At 44.8% G+C, this 13,469-nt stretch overlaps 1 pseudogene; it reads right to left on the bottom strand.

Annotated features, from left to right (window-relative positions):
* Positions 1-6,168: 6,168 nt before the first annotated feature.
* LOC135273828 (U1 small nuclear ribonucleoprotein C-like) lies at positions 6,169-6,647 on the bottom strand (annotated as a pseudogene).
* Positions 6,648-13,469: the final 6,822 nt, after the last annotated feature.

Consider the following 13,469-nt stretch of genomic DNA (forward strand, 5'->3'; position numbering starts at 1 on the left):
ACGCTTCTTACTAATTTATTTTGTTTTGGAAAATAAAGTTATTTTTAACAAAGATATGTCATTATGTCAGTGTAATTGCTTTATTATTATGTAAAAATAAATGAATTTTTTCAAGTTCTTAGTTTTTTTTTTTTTTGAAAGAAAGAAAGAAAAAGAATAAAGAAGAGGAGGAAAAAGGAAGAGAAAGAGAGAGAGAGAATGGGAGTATTGCTTTCTTGCCCAGGCTAGAATGCAGTTTAGTAATGGGTATTGAAAACCTCTTTCATACCAATAATTATACTTGATGTAGACAGGAAGGAATAAGGGAAGAAAATAACAAACAAGCAGCCAACCAATATTTCATTTAAACCTATGAAATGCTATGCGATTACTGAGGAGTGATTTACTTCCAATTATGTAGTCACTTATGGAATAGGTGTGAGGTGGTAATGTATGTTTTATGTATTTGAAGTGGAGAGTTCTATAAATGTTTATTAAGTTTACTTGTTCCGGGTCTGAGTTCAAGTGCTGAATGTCCTTGTTAATCTTCTGTCTCTTTGATCTATAAAATCGTTAGCTCTTCTTGTTATATTGATCCTTTTGCCATTATGTAATGTCCTTCTTTGCCTCTTTTGCTCTTTGTTACTTTAAAGTCTACTTTATCAGAGGCGAGAATTGCATCTCCTGCTTTTTATTTGTTTATTTTTACTCTCTGATTAGTTGATAAATCTTCCTCCTTCTCTTTGTTTTGAGTCTTTGTGTATCGTTGCATGTGAGATGGGTCTGGATGCAGCATAGCAATGGGTTTTGGCTTTTTATCCGATTAGAATATATATAACTTTAATACTAGCATTTGATGCTAGCTGGCTGTTTTGCCCATTAGTTAGTGTAAATTTTTCGTTGTGTTCATGTTCTTTTCTTTTTGATATATTTTTGGAAAGGCTGATATTGGTTGTTCCTTTATATGTATAGTGCTTCTTTCAGAAGCTCTTGTAAAGCAGGCCTGGTGGTGGTGAACTCTCTAAGTACTTGTTTGTTCGCAAAGGATTTAATTTTTCCTTCGATTATAAAGCTTAGTTTGGCTGGATAGGAAATTCTGGGTTGAAAGTTCTTTTCTTTAAGGATGTTAAATATTGGTCCCCACTCTTTTCTGGCTTGTAGGGTTTCTGCTGAGAGATCTGCTGTAAGTCTGATAGGTTTCCCTTTATGGGTAACCTGACCTTTCTCTCTGGCTGCCCTTAGTATTTTCTCCTTCATTTCAACCCTAATAAATCTGGCAATTATGTGCCTTGGGGTTGGTCTTCGTGAAGAATATCTTTGTGGTGTTCTCTGTATTACCTGGAGTTGAATATTACCCTGCCTTGCCAGGTTGGGAAAGTTTTCCTGAATGATATCCTGAAGAGTATTTTCCAGCTTGGATTCATTCTCTTCATCACATTCAGGTACACCTATCAAACGTAAATTAGGTCTTTTCACATAGTCCCATATTTCCTGGAGACTTTGCTCATTCCTTTTCATTCTTTTTTCTCCAATCTTGTCTTCTCGTTTCATTTCACTGAGCTGGTTCTCGACTTCTGATGTCCTTTCTTCTACTTGATCAATTCGACTGTTTAAACTTGTGCATGCTTCACGAAGTTCTCGTGTTGTGTTTTTCAGCTCCATCAATTCACTTATATTCCTCTCTAAATTGTCCATTCTCATTAGCATTTCGCCAAACCTTTTTTCAAGGTTCTTAGTTTCTTTGCTTTGGGTTAGAACAAGTTCTTTTAATTCACAGAAGTTTCTTATTACCCACGTTTTGAAGCCTGCTTCTGTTATTGGAACACACTCGTAATCTATTAAGCCTTGTTCCATTACTGATGAGGAATTGCGATCCCCTGTAGAGGGAGAGGCATTCTGATTTTGAGTATTCTCTGCCTTTTTACGCTGATTTCTTCCCTTCATTATTTATTTATCCGTCTGTTGTCTTTGTAATTACCGACTTTCTAACTAGGTCTCTGAGCAGACGTCCAACTTGTTGATTCCCAGCGCCGAAATCTGAGCAATCCACTGCGCCGGCCAAAACAGCGGTGTTAAGATTGATGGTGCTTTTCTGCCCAGGAATCTCCGGACTCTGCACCAAAAACTGGCGCGCTAAGGCACCAGGAAAACCACCGCGCCGGCCACAAGAGTCGCCCTGGCAACCCGTGGGGCTCCTCTGCTGGGAATCTCCTGGTCCGTGAGCAACAAATATTCGTCTGAAAGTGTGGCGTCCTCTCGTTCTCTGTGCTTTCACTGGGAGCTATGGGCCTGAGCTGCTAGTGATCAGCCATCTTGGATCTCTCTCCATTTTTCTGTTCTTCATTTATCAGCTGGAGTACTTTGTAAATAGGAGTGGCCCCTCTGTCAACTCTGGTTACCTGGCAGTACAGTTCATATTGGAAGGGGAGAATAAATATTTGCTGCTTTCCTCTTATTTGCTAGTTTTCATAATAAAAAGTTGGTTCCTAACAGTCTTCAAGGGTGAGCAATGAAGTTATGATCATCACTGTTTTTAGTTTCTTTTTGAATTCACAGATTTAGAAATTTGTTAAATGATTCCATGGCCAATGGCACTTTCAACTCCATGCCAGGACTCGCTGACATGGGATAGGCCTGGCAGTGTCTGATGGCTTCCCTGCTGCTTGCCACGAGATGTTCCAGGCTCATTTTTTTTTTTTTTTTTTTGAGATGGAGTTTCACTTGTTACCCAGGCTGGAGTGCAATGGCGCGATCTCGGCTCACCACAACCTCTGCCTCCTGGGTTCAGGCAATTCTCCTGCCTCAGTCTCCTGAGTAGCTGGGATTACAGGCATGCGCCACCATGCCCAGCTAATTTTTTGTGTTAGTAGAGACGGGTTTCACCTTGTTGACCAAGATGGTCTCGATCTCTTGACCTCGTGATCCACCTGCCTCGGCCTCCCAAAGTGCTGGGATTACAGGCTTGAGCCACCGCGCCTGGCCTTCCAGGCTCATTTATACCCACTCTCTCTGAACCCCAACATGTCACAGACAAAGGAAGGCAGAAGGAAAATAATAAATGGAAAAAGGACAAGCTGGGCGCGGCGGCTCATGGCTGTAATCCCAGCACTTTGGGAGGCCAAGATGGGCCGATAACCTGAGGTCGGGAGTTTGAGACCAGCCTGACCAACATGCAGAAACCCCATCTCTACTAAAAATACAAAATTAGCCAGGTGTGATGGCACATACCTGTAATCCCAGCTACTCAGGAGGCTGAGGCAGGAGAATCGCTTGAACCTTGGAGGCAGATGTTGCGGTGACCCGAGATCACACCATTGCCCTCCAGCGTGGTCAATAAGAGTGAAACTCTGTCTCAAAAAAAAAAAAAAAGGACAATAACAGCAGCTTAATTGAAAAAGCACCAGAGCAGGAGTCAGAATGTCTAGGTTTAAGTCCTGACTGTGTAACCTGTTAGGTATATCATTTTAGACAATTGGTAAACTCTCTCCCTTTTTACTTTTTTCCCATTTGTACTGTTCCAACATCAGGAACAACAACAATATAATAATGACAGGCCAGGCACGGTGGCTATATGCTTGTAATCCCAGCACTTTGGGAGGTTGAGGCAGGAGGATGACTTGAGGTCAGGAGTTTGTGCCAGCTTTGCCAACGTGGTGAAATCCCCTATCTACTAAAAATACAAAAAAAAAAAAAAAAAATTATCCAGGCATGGTGTGCTTATAAATTGACTTCTCTCTGTTGCCTGACTCCTCCAAGGAGGCCTGTTTGCTGCACTGCCCCTCCCTGGGCTCTATTCAGCACCTGCTGGGTCAGGGAAGATTTACTGAATGGGCAAATGAGTGCCGATAGGAGTAAGTCTCTTGGTGGTAGCGCTGGTGATGTTCCTTGTCTTCCTTCTCATTTTGCTCCAGTGTGAATGTTTATGTCACCCCAGCCCCATTCACGTGTTGAAATCCTAACCCTCAGTGTGATGGTAGCAGGAGGTGGGGCCTGTGGAAGGTGATTAGGTCACAAGGGTGGAGCCTCCATACACAGGATTTGTGCCCTTATAAAAGAGGCCCCAGAGACCCTCACCCCTTCAGCCACGTGAGGACACAGTGAGGAGAGGGCTGTCTAGGAACCAGGAAGTGGACCCTCAACAGGGACAGAATCTGCCAGCGCCTTGCTCTTGCACTTCCCGGCCTCCAGTGATTTGAGAAATAATTTTCTCATGTTTGGCATTTTGTTATAGCAACCGAATGAACAAACACATACTTTCCTTCATTTTATGAAATGTTTTACAGTGAGCATATATTACCATTATAATAATTTTTTCAAACAGAAGAAATGTATTATTTGCTAGGGCTGCAGGAACAAGTACCCTTGTACACAGGGTGGCTTAAACAAGATTTATTTCCTCCACAGTTCTGGAGGCTAGAACTCCGAGATCAAAGCGTGGGCAGGGTTGACTCCTGAGACTGGGAAGGGAATCCTTTCTAGGCGTCCCCCCAGCTTCTGGTGGTCGCTGGTAACCTTTGGTATTCCTCAGCTTGTACAAACGTCACCCCATCTCTGCCTCCATCTTCACAAGACCGTCTCCTGCGTGCCCATCTCTGTCCAAATATCCTCTTTTGTTGTCGTTGCTGTTGTTTGAGACAGAGTCTTGCTCTGTCACCCAGGTTGGAGTGCAGTGGTGCGATCTTGGCTCACTGCAACCTCTGCCCCAGGGGTTCAAGCAATTCTAGTGTCTCAGCCTCCTGAGTAGCCTCCTGAGTGTGCCACCACCACGCCCAGCTAATTTTTTTGTATTTTTAGTAGAGACAGTTTCACCATGTTGACCAGGCTGGTCTTGAATTCCTGACCTCAGGTGATCTGCCTGTCTAAGCCTCCCAAAGTGCTGGGATGACAGGCGTGAGGCACCGAGACAGGCCCAAATATCCCCTTCTTCTTTTTTTTTTTCCTTCCAATTATGTAGTCACTTTTGGAATAGGTGTGATATGGTACTGATAAGAATGTGTGTTTTGTGTATTTGAAGTGGAGAGTTCTATAAATGTTTATTAAGTTTACTTGTTCCGGGTCTGAGTTCAAGTCCTGGATGTCCTTGTTAATTTTCTATCTCGTTGATCAGTCTAATATTGACAATGTGATGTTACAGTCTCCCACTATTATTGTGTGGGAGGCTAAGTCTCTTTATAAGTCATTAAGAACTTGTCTTATGTATCTGGGTGCTCCTGTATTGGGTGCGTGTATATTTAGGATCGTTAGCTCTTCTTGTTGCATTGATCCTTTTACCATTATGTAATGTCCTTCTTTGCCTCTTTTGATCTTTGTTGCTTTAAAGTCTATTTTATGGGTGAGAATTGCAACTCCTGCTTTTTATTTATTTATTTATTTTTGCTCTCCGTTTGGTTGGTAAATCTTCCTCTGTCCCTTTGTTTTGAGTCTTTGTGTTTCGTTGCATGTAGGATGGGTCTGGATACAGCATACCGGTGGGTTTTGGCTTTTTATCCAGTTAATAATATATACGAGTTTAATACTGCTGTTTTGCCCATTAGTTGATGTAAGTTCTTCATTATGTTAATGCTCTTTACTTTTTGATATATTTTTGGAAAGACTGATACTGGTTGTTCCTTTATATGTATAGTGCTTCTTTCAGAAGCTCTTGTAAAGCAGGCCTGGTGATGGTGAAATCTCTAAGTACTTGCTTGTTTGCAAAAGATTTTATTTTTCCTTTGCTTGTGAAGCTTAGTTTGGCTGGATATGAAATTCTGGGTTGAAAGTTCTTTGCTTTAAGGATGTTGAATATTGGCCCCCACTCTTTTCTGGCTTGTAGGGTTTCTGCTGAGAGATCTGCTGTAAGTCTGATAGGCTTCCCTTTGTGGGTAACTTGACCTTTCTCTCTGGCTGCTCTTAGTATTTTCTTCATTTCAACCCTAGTGAATCTGATGATTATGTGCCTTGGGGTTGGTCTTCTTCTTCTTTTTTTTTTTTTAACTAAACGAGTTGACAATTTTATTTTCACATTTCCCAATACAAATGAAAACTGCATCTTTTTTGCCCCACCTTCCCGCTCCAAAACTATTCTCTTTGATCAGACAGGGGAGCAAGTCTTCCTTATGCTGTTTAGAAAACCCAGCATCACAGCAGCATGATCTTTGGTGAAGCAGACAGATAATATAAAACTGATAGAATGAGGCCTCCCCTCTATCCTTATCTGTCTGGTCGAGTCATTCCAGGTCGAGTGGGCACCATGATGGGACAGGCAGGAGGTCTCATCGTTGGGGGCCCAGGCATCATTGGCATATGGCCTCCCATAGGTGGCCTCATCCAGGAGCGGGTCCCACTGGCATCATCCCAGGAGGAGGAGGGCCCATCATTGGCATCATGGGAGGGCCCCCTATATGGGGTGCTGGCATCATACCAGGGTGAGGAGGACCTGGAAGACTTGGGGGAGGTGGTATCATCGCCCCTGCAGGATGAGGAGCAGAGAATGGAGTAGGAGGCATCTTTCCTTGTTGAAATGCAGCCGTTGTTTTGTCAATCAGGCTTTGAGCCTGCTCTTCCATCCATTTCTGATAGTAGTCTTTCACATTCTCTTTGTGTTTCCTACCACTGCAGTGTGTCTTTCTCACAGATGGAGAGTCATGGGTGAGGAATATATCGCAGTAGTCACAATAAAACTTGGGCATGTTGCTCTCTGGTCTTCTTGAGGAATATCTTTGTGGTGTTCTCTGTATTTCCTGGACTTGAATATTGGCCTGGCTTGCTAGGTTGGGGAAGTTTTCCTGAATAATATCCTGAAGAGTATTTTCCAGCTTGGATTCATTCTCTTCATCACATTCAGGTACACCTATCAAACGTAGATTAGGTCTTTTCACATAGTCCCATATTTCTTGGAGACTTTGCTCATTCCTTTTTATCCTTTTTTCTCTAATCTTGACTTCTCATTTTATTTCATTAAGTTGGTCTTCAACCTCTGATATCCTTTCTTCTACTTGATCAATTCGACTGTTAAAACTTGTGCATGCTTCGTGAAGTTTGCATGTTGCGTTTTTCAGCTCTATTAATTCACCTATATTCCTCTCTAAATTGTCTATTCTCGTTAGCATTTTGTCAAACCTTTTCTCGAAGTTCTTAGTTTCTTTGCATTGGGTTAGAGCAAGTTCTTTTAATTCACAGAGGTTTCTTATCATCCACCTTCTGAAGCCTACTTCTGTTAATGGAACGCACTCGTTCTCCATCAGGGCTTGTTCCGTTGCTGATGAGGAACTGTGATCCCCTGTAGAGGGAGAGGCATTCTGATTTTGGGTATTCTCAGCCTTTTTATGCTGGTTTCTTCCCATCATTGTAAATTTATCTACCTGTTGTCTTTGTGATTACTGACTTTCAAATTAGGTCTCTGAGTGGACGTTGATTCCCAGTGCCGAAATCTGAGCAATGCACTGCACCGGCCAAAACAGCAGTGTTAAGATTGATGGTGCTTTTCTGCCCAAGAATCTCTGGTCTAGCTCCCTTCTTGAGTCCATTCTTCAATCAGCTGAATAGGCAACTCTGTCTTCCTGGAGCTCCAAACATCGGCCAAAAGGGGACCCAGTCCCGCTCACTCCGCACCAAGAACCGCTGCCAGCCACAAGAGTCGCGGCTAGTGACCCGTGGGGCTCCTCCGCTGGTAATCTCCTGGTCCGTGAGCAACAAAAATTCGTCTGAAAGTGTGGCGTCCTCTCGTTCTCTGCACTTTCACTGAGAGCTACAATCCCGAGCTGCTAGTGATCAGCCATCTTGGATCTCTCCCAAATATCCCCTTCTTATGAGGACACCAGTCATATTGGATTGACTTCATTTTATCTTGATTACCTCTGTAAAGATGCCATTTCCAAAAGAGGTCCCATTCTGAACTTACTGGGAGTTAAAACTCCTACTTTTTGAAGGACACAGTTGAATCCTTAACAAAGATATTTCTTTAAATCAAGAAAAAATGATAATTTCTGACATTTAATTGCCAGAAATGTGTGGAATTTTAACCTGTGCATGAAAATAAGACATTTCCCTGGAAACATGAGCAGGTTTTCTTAAGACTGACGCTTTCACTAGTGTCTAAAAGCTGTCTGAGAAGATTTGGGTCACAAATTCAGGACAGCATGACAGGGGAGCACATCTTTTCTGAAGATGCTTTTCCATTTGCTTTAATTCTCCACCACTGAGGCTTCCTGTGCCTGTGGGATGGGTCTGGCTTTCTCCCAGAAGAGCTGAGCTAGGTCACCGCCCAAAAGGGCGCTCCTGTGCCATGGTGGCATCGAGGTATTCAGGAGGCTGGGAGTCCTCAGCAGTCAGCGCTTGTCCCTGCACCACAGCTTGCTCTGGAGGAGAGTCTTGCTCTGAAAGAACTACTTGACCAAACTAACGCTTTCGGTGTGTTCTGGGCTTTTTTTTTTTTTTTAAGTTTAGTTTTGTAACCTGATAAATGAAATGCAGACTCCCTCGGTGCAGAATGGAAGGAATAATTACTTTGCTTTTAAAGTCAGCAGACCTAGAATTTTCCCAGTAATTAATGCAGTCATTGTCATGGCTTGGTGACTGACACCGTTCTTTCATTTTCTTCTTAAGCTTGTCTTGTCTTGAGGTCATTCCAGCCCTTCGGTGTCCGTGGCCCTATAGGGGTGGCTGTGCTTGGCGGGGTCGCTCAGTCGGGGAGGCTGGTGGGGTTCCCATTCTTTTCCTCCCGGGCTCTGGGGGCCATTCACGCACCCCTGACTTCCACATCGCCTGCAGACTGGGCGCGCAAGGCCACCGGGAACGTCACCCCTTTTCTTATAGCCTTCGATCCGAATCCAGGGGCAAACCCTGCTCAGGACTGGGGGTGGCACAACACATAGAGAAAGCAGAGAAAAAACGCCGGGTACGGTGGCTCACGCCTGTGTTCTCAGCACTGTGGGAGGCCAGGTGGGCTGATCGTCTGAGATCGGAAGTTCCAGACCAGCCTGGCAAACATGGTGAAACTTCGTCTCTGCTAAAAATACAAAAAATTAGCCAGCCGTGGTGGTGGCAGATGCTTGTAATCCCAGGTACTGGGGAGGCTGAGGCAGGAGGACCGCTTGTGCCCGGGAGGCAGAGGTTGCAGTGAGCTGAGATCACGCCACTGCACTCCAGCCTGGGTGACAAGAGCAAAACTTCGGCTGGGTGGCGGGGGAGGGGAAGAGGGGGAGGGGGAGGAGAAGAAAAAGGGAGAGGGAAGCGGGGAGGGGAGCGCCCGGATCCTCTGGCAAAGGCCTTTGTTGAAATAAGCTCTCCATTCTCGGTAACAACAGCAATTTTTTCCGAATCAGCCTCGTGAGCCGCGACCCCGCGGAGCCCTCTGAGTCTGGTGTTGTGCGCAGCGCATTGTCGCATGTCACGCCCACGTGACCCTACCGAGTGACGACGACTGTGGGTGTGCTTCAGGGGAGTGGACCGGGGCTGGGAGTGAATGGCTGGGGTCCCGGCTCTTCCAGCGCCAGCGGCAGGGCCCCGTCCCTCCGGGGGCCGAGCGCTTCCCGCGCTTATTCTCCGAATCCTGGCGCTTGTAGGAGGCGCTGCTGTAGCTCTTCAGGAGGCGGCAAACTCGCGCAGTGCCTTGCCCAAGATCACACAAGCCGATTCAAGACCGACTCCAATGCGACCTCTTCCCAGGACACAAAGACTCGCGCAGCGCGTGGCCCGAGGCCCTCGCTCAGGGAGCGTGCGACACTGAAGCCGGGCTGCCCGGAAAACTTTTCTTTTTTCCTTTAGAAGACGCTTACATTTTCAAGAAAATATCCTTAATGTTAACATATATACAGACACAGGCACACATGCCGGTATCTATCTTGAAGTTGTCAATACATGCATATTATCTATTTATTTTTTAGAGATGGAGTCTCCCTCTGTCACCCAGGCTGGAGTGCACTGCCGCATCCCTGTAACTCCTGGGCTCAAGATCCTCCTCCCCACGCCGCCACGCCCAGCCAATTTTTTTTTTTTAGAGGCAAGACATAGTCTTGCTATGTTGCCAGGAGGGTCTCGAACTCTTGGCCTCAAGCAGTTCTCCCACCTCAGCCTCACAAAGAGTTGGGTTTACCGGTATGAGCCACTGCTTGGCCTTAAATGTTTAATTTTATATAATAAATCCATACATATGTAACTTTTTCTACAAATACAGCATGAAAGTGTTAACATTTGGTAATCTCCTTTTAAAAAAACTTTTCTTTCCTTTTCTTTTTTTGAGATGAAGTTTCGTCCTTGTTGCCAAGGCTGGAGTGCAATGGCGAGATCTTGGCTCACTGCAACCTCCGCCTTCCGGGTTCAAGCCATTCTCCTGCCTCAGCGTTCTGAGTAGCTGGGATTACAGGCAGGCACCCCATGCCCCACTAATTTTTGTATTTTTTAGTAGAGATAGGGTTTCACCATGTTGGCCGGACTGGTCTTGAACTCCTGATCTCAATGATCTGCTCGCCTTGGCCTCCCAAAGTGCTGGGATTACAGGTATGATAAAAAACTTTTTGCTGAAGTAAAACATACTACACACACACACACAAAAATCGACCGGGCGGGGTGGCTCATGCCTGTAATCCTAACACTTCGGGAGGCCGAGGTGGGTGGATCACCTGAGGTCAGGAGTTCAAAACCACCCTGGACAACATAGTGAAACCCCATCTTAAAAAAAAAAATCACAAACCTAGTTACTTCCTTTTTACACAAAATATAACAACCATCTTTAGAGTTTTGTTTGTGTGTTTGTTTCTTTTGTTTAGTTTCAGACAAGGTCTCACTCTCACCAGGCTGGAGTGCACTGGCATGATCTCGGCTCACTGCAACCTCCGCCTCCCGGGCTCAAGCGATCCTCCCACCTCAGCCTCCGGAGTAGCTGGTACCACAGACATGCACCGCCAATGCCAGACTAGTTTTTTGTATTTTTAGTAGAGACGGTTTCACTATGTTGCCCAGGCTGGTCTCGAACTCCTAAGCTTAAGCGATCTGCCCACCTTGGCCTCCCAAAGTGCTGGGATTACAAGCGTGTGCCACCGCACCCCACCTGACAAGCATCTTGACATGTCATTAAATCTGCTACAGCATGATGTTATATGACTGTAGTATTCCACTTTGTGCACATACCACCTCTCTAGGCTTCTTATATTGCTTAAGGCCAAACAGCCTTCTGATGAGTTGCCATGAATTTCATTTCATCAGTTGGACCCATGGCTGAAGGTCCAGCACCTTCTTCCACACCAGTGTATCCAAATTTGTGGTTCTTAGGACTACCTGTATCAGGATCACCTGGAACTCTAAACAAGCATGTAGATTTTGGGGTTCCCACCCTAGCCTTACTGAACAAGCATGCCAGGGTTTGGGACCCAAAAATCTTTGTTTATAAGCAAGTGTGTCTTGGAAATTCTTATGAGCATTAAAGTCCACTGGCCTTGGCATTTTTCTGTGAGCACTCCTCCTTGAGGTATCATCTGCAATGATGTCCCACTTGTTTTGATGTTCCTCAGCGGCACCTAGACTGTGGGGTCTTTCTGTCTAATGGGAGGTTGTGTGGGGAGAGAAGCCAGGCTATATCACCTACTCATCATCCTTGAGCAAGCCACTTTCACCTCACAGAGCCTTAATTTCCTTATGGCAAAACCATGATGGTGAAAATATTGATCTCACAGCAATACCGCAAGGACCACATGAGAAAATATCTTTTTGAAAGTCTGCACACCGAAACTTGCTCTAAAATATTATGATGATGATTATTATTATTTTTGAGACAGAGTCTCGCTCCGTCACCAGGCGCCAGGCTGGAGTGCAGTGGCGCAATCTTGGCTCACTGCAACCTCCGCCTCCCAAGTTCAAGTAATTCTCCTGTCTCAGCCTCCCGAGTAACTGGGACTACAGGTGCGTGCCACCACGCCCAGCTAATTTTTGTGTTTTTAGTAGAGATGGGGTTTCACCATGTTGGCCAGGATGGTCTCCATCTCTTGACCTCGTAATCCGCCCTTCTCGGCCTCCCAAAGTGCTGGGATTACAGGTGTGAGTCACAGCACCCGGCCTATTATTTTTGTTCTTATCATTATTACTCACAGCCCAACCTTTTCCCCTCTCTCCACTAAGGCGGTCCTGGTTAATGGTTGCGTCTAGACTGATGATGTCCAATATGAGAGCCACTAGCCACACATGGCATTTGCTCACTTAAAATATGGCTAGTCTCAATTTTATTATAGATGTGCTGTAGGTTAAAATATATATCAGATTTTGAAGACTTAGTACGACAGGAAGTAAATTAATACTTTTTTGGATATTGATTACCTGTTGAAATAATAATTTAGGTTAAATAAAATATATTCCTAAAATTAATCTCACTCTTTTCTTTCTTTTTTTTTTTTTAAGATGGGGTTTCACCATGATGGCCAGGCTGGTCTTGAACTCCTGACCTCAGGTGATCCACCCACCTCAGCCTCCCAAAGTGCTAGGATTACAGGCGTGAGCCACCGCGCCCGGCCTCTTTTTTCTTCTTTTAAAAAAATGACTAAATGGAAAATTTTTAATTGCAAGTGTGATGTTATATTTTTGTTCGATAGTGCTATTCTAGGAATCTTTTTGATAAAATACTTGCATAAAAGTTCGCAGTCCTGCCTGGTGGCTCACGCTTGTAATCCTAGCACTTTGGGAGGCCAAGGCAGGTGAATTGCCTGAGCTCAGGAGTTCAAGACCAACCTGGATAACATGGTGAAATCCATCTCTACCAAAAATACAAAAAATTAACCAGGCGTAATAATGCATGCCTATGATTTCAGCTACTCGGGAGGCTGAGATGGGAGAATCACCTGAGCCCAGGAAGTTGAGGCTGCAGTGAGCCATGATCACACCACTGCACTGCAGCCTGGGTGATAGAGTGAGATCCTGTCTCAAAAAACAAAAGCAGGCTGGGCGAGGTGGCTCATACCTGTAATCCCAGCACTTTGAGAGGCCAAGGTGGGCGGATCACCTGAGGTCAGGAGTTCGAGACAATACCTCAATGTGGTGAAACCCCGTCTCTACTAAAAATAAAATATTAGCCAGGTCTAGTGGCCCAGCTACTCAGGAGGCTGAGGCAGGAGAATTGCTTGAACCCAGGAGGTTGCAGTGAGCTGAGATCACACCACTGCACTCCAGCTTGGGCGACAGAGTGAGATTCCGTCTCAAAAAAAAAAAAAAAAAAGGAGAAGGAAAAATGTATTGACTTGAAGGAGAAATTGGTCCAAAAGAGGGAGAAATTGGTCTAAGAGAATGGGTAATACTATGATTATGTGGGGAATTTACCTAAATTTCAGGTAGCATGGCTGGCAACCCATAGAATTATAGAAAACACATGCCCCAAGAGTTACTAGGAGATAGTGAATACAGTTGACAGTGCGCCAGGCTGCATTAAGTCGTTTTAAGGAAATCACAGGCTGCAGAGTAGCAAATATCACCAGGGAGCAAGGAAGACAAGAAGCAGGCGTGACCAAGGCTAGAGTTCAGCACATGGGCAT

This window comes from Aotus nancymaae, unplaced genomic scaffold (genome assembly GCF_030222135.1).
Source record: "Aotus nancymaae isolate 86718 unplaced genomic scaffold, 86718_ANA_hifiasm-v0.15.2.pri h1tg000009l, whole genome shotgun sequence".
Taxonomy (NCBI): Eukaryota; Metazoa; Chordata; class Mammalia; order Primates; family Aotidae; genus Aotus; species Aotus nancymaae.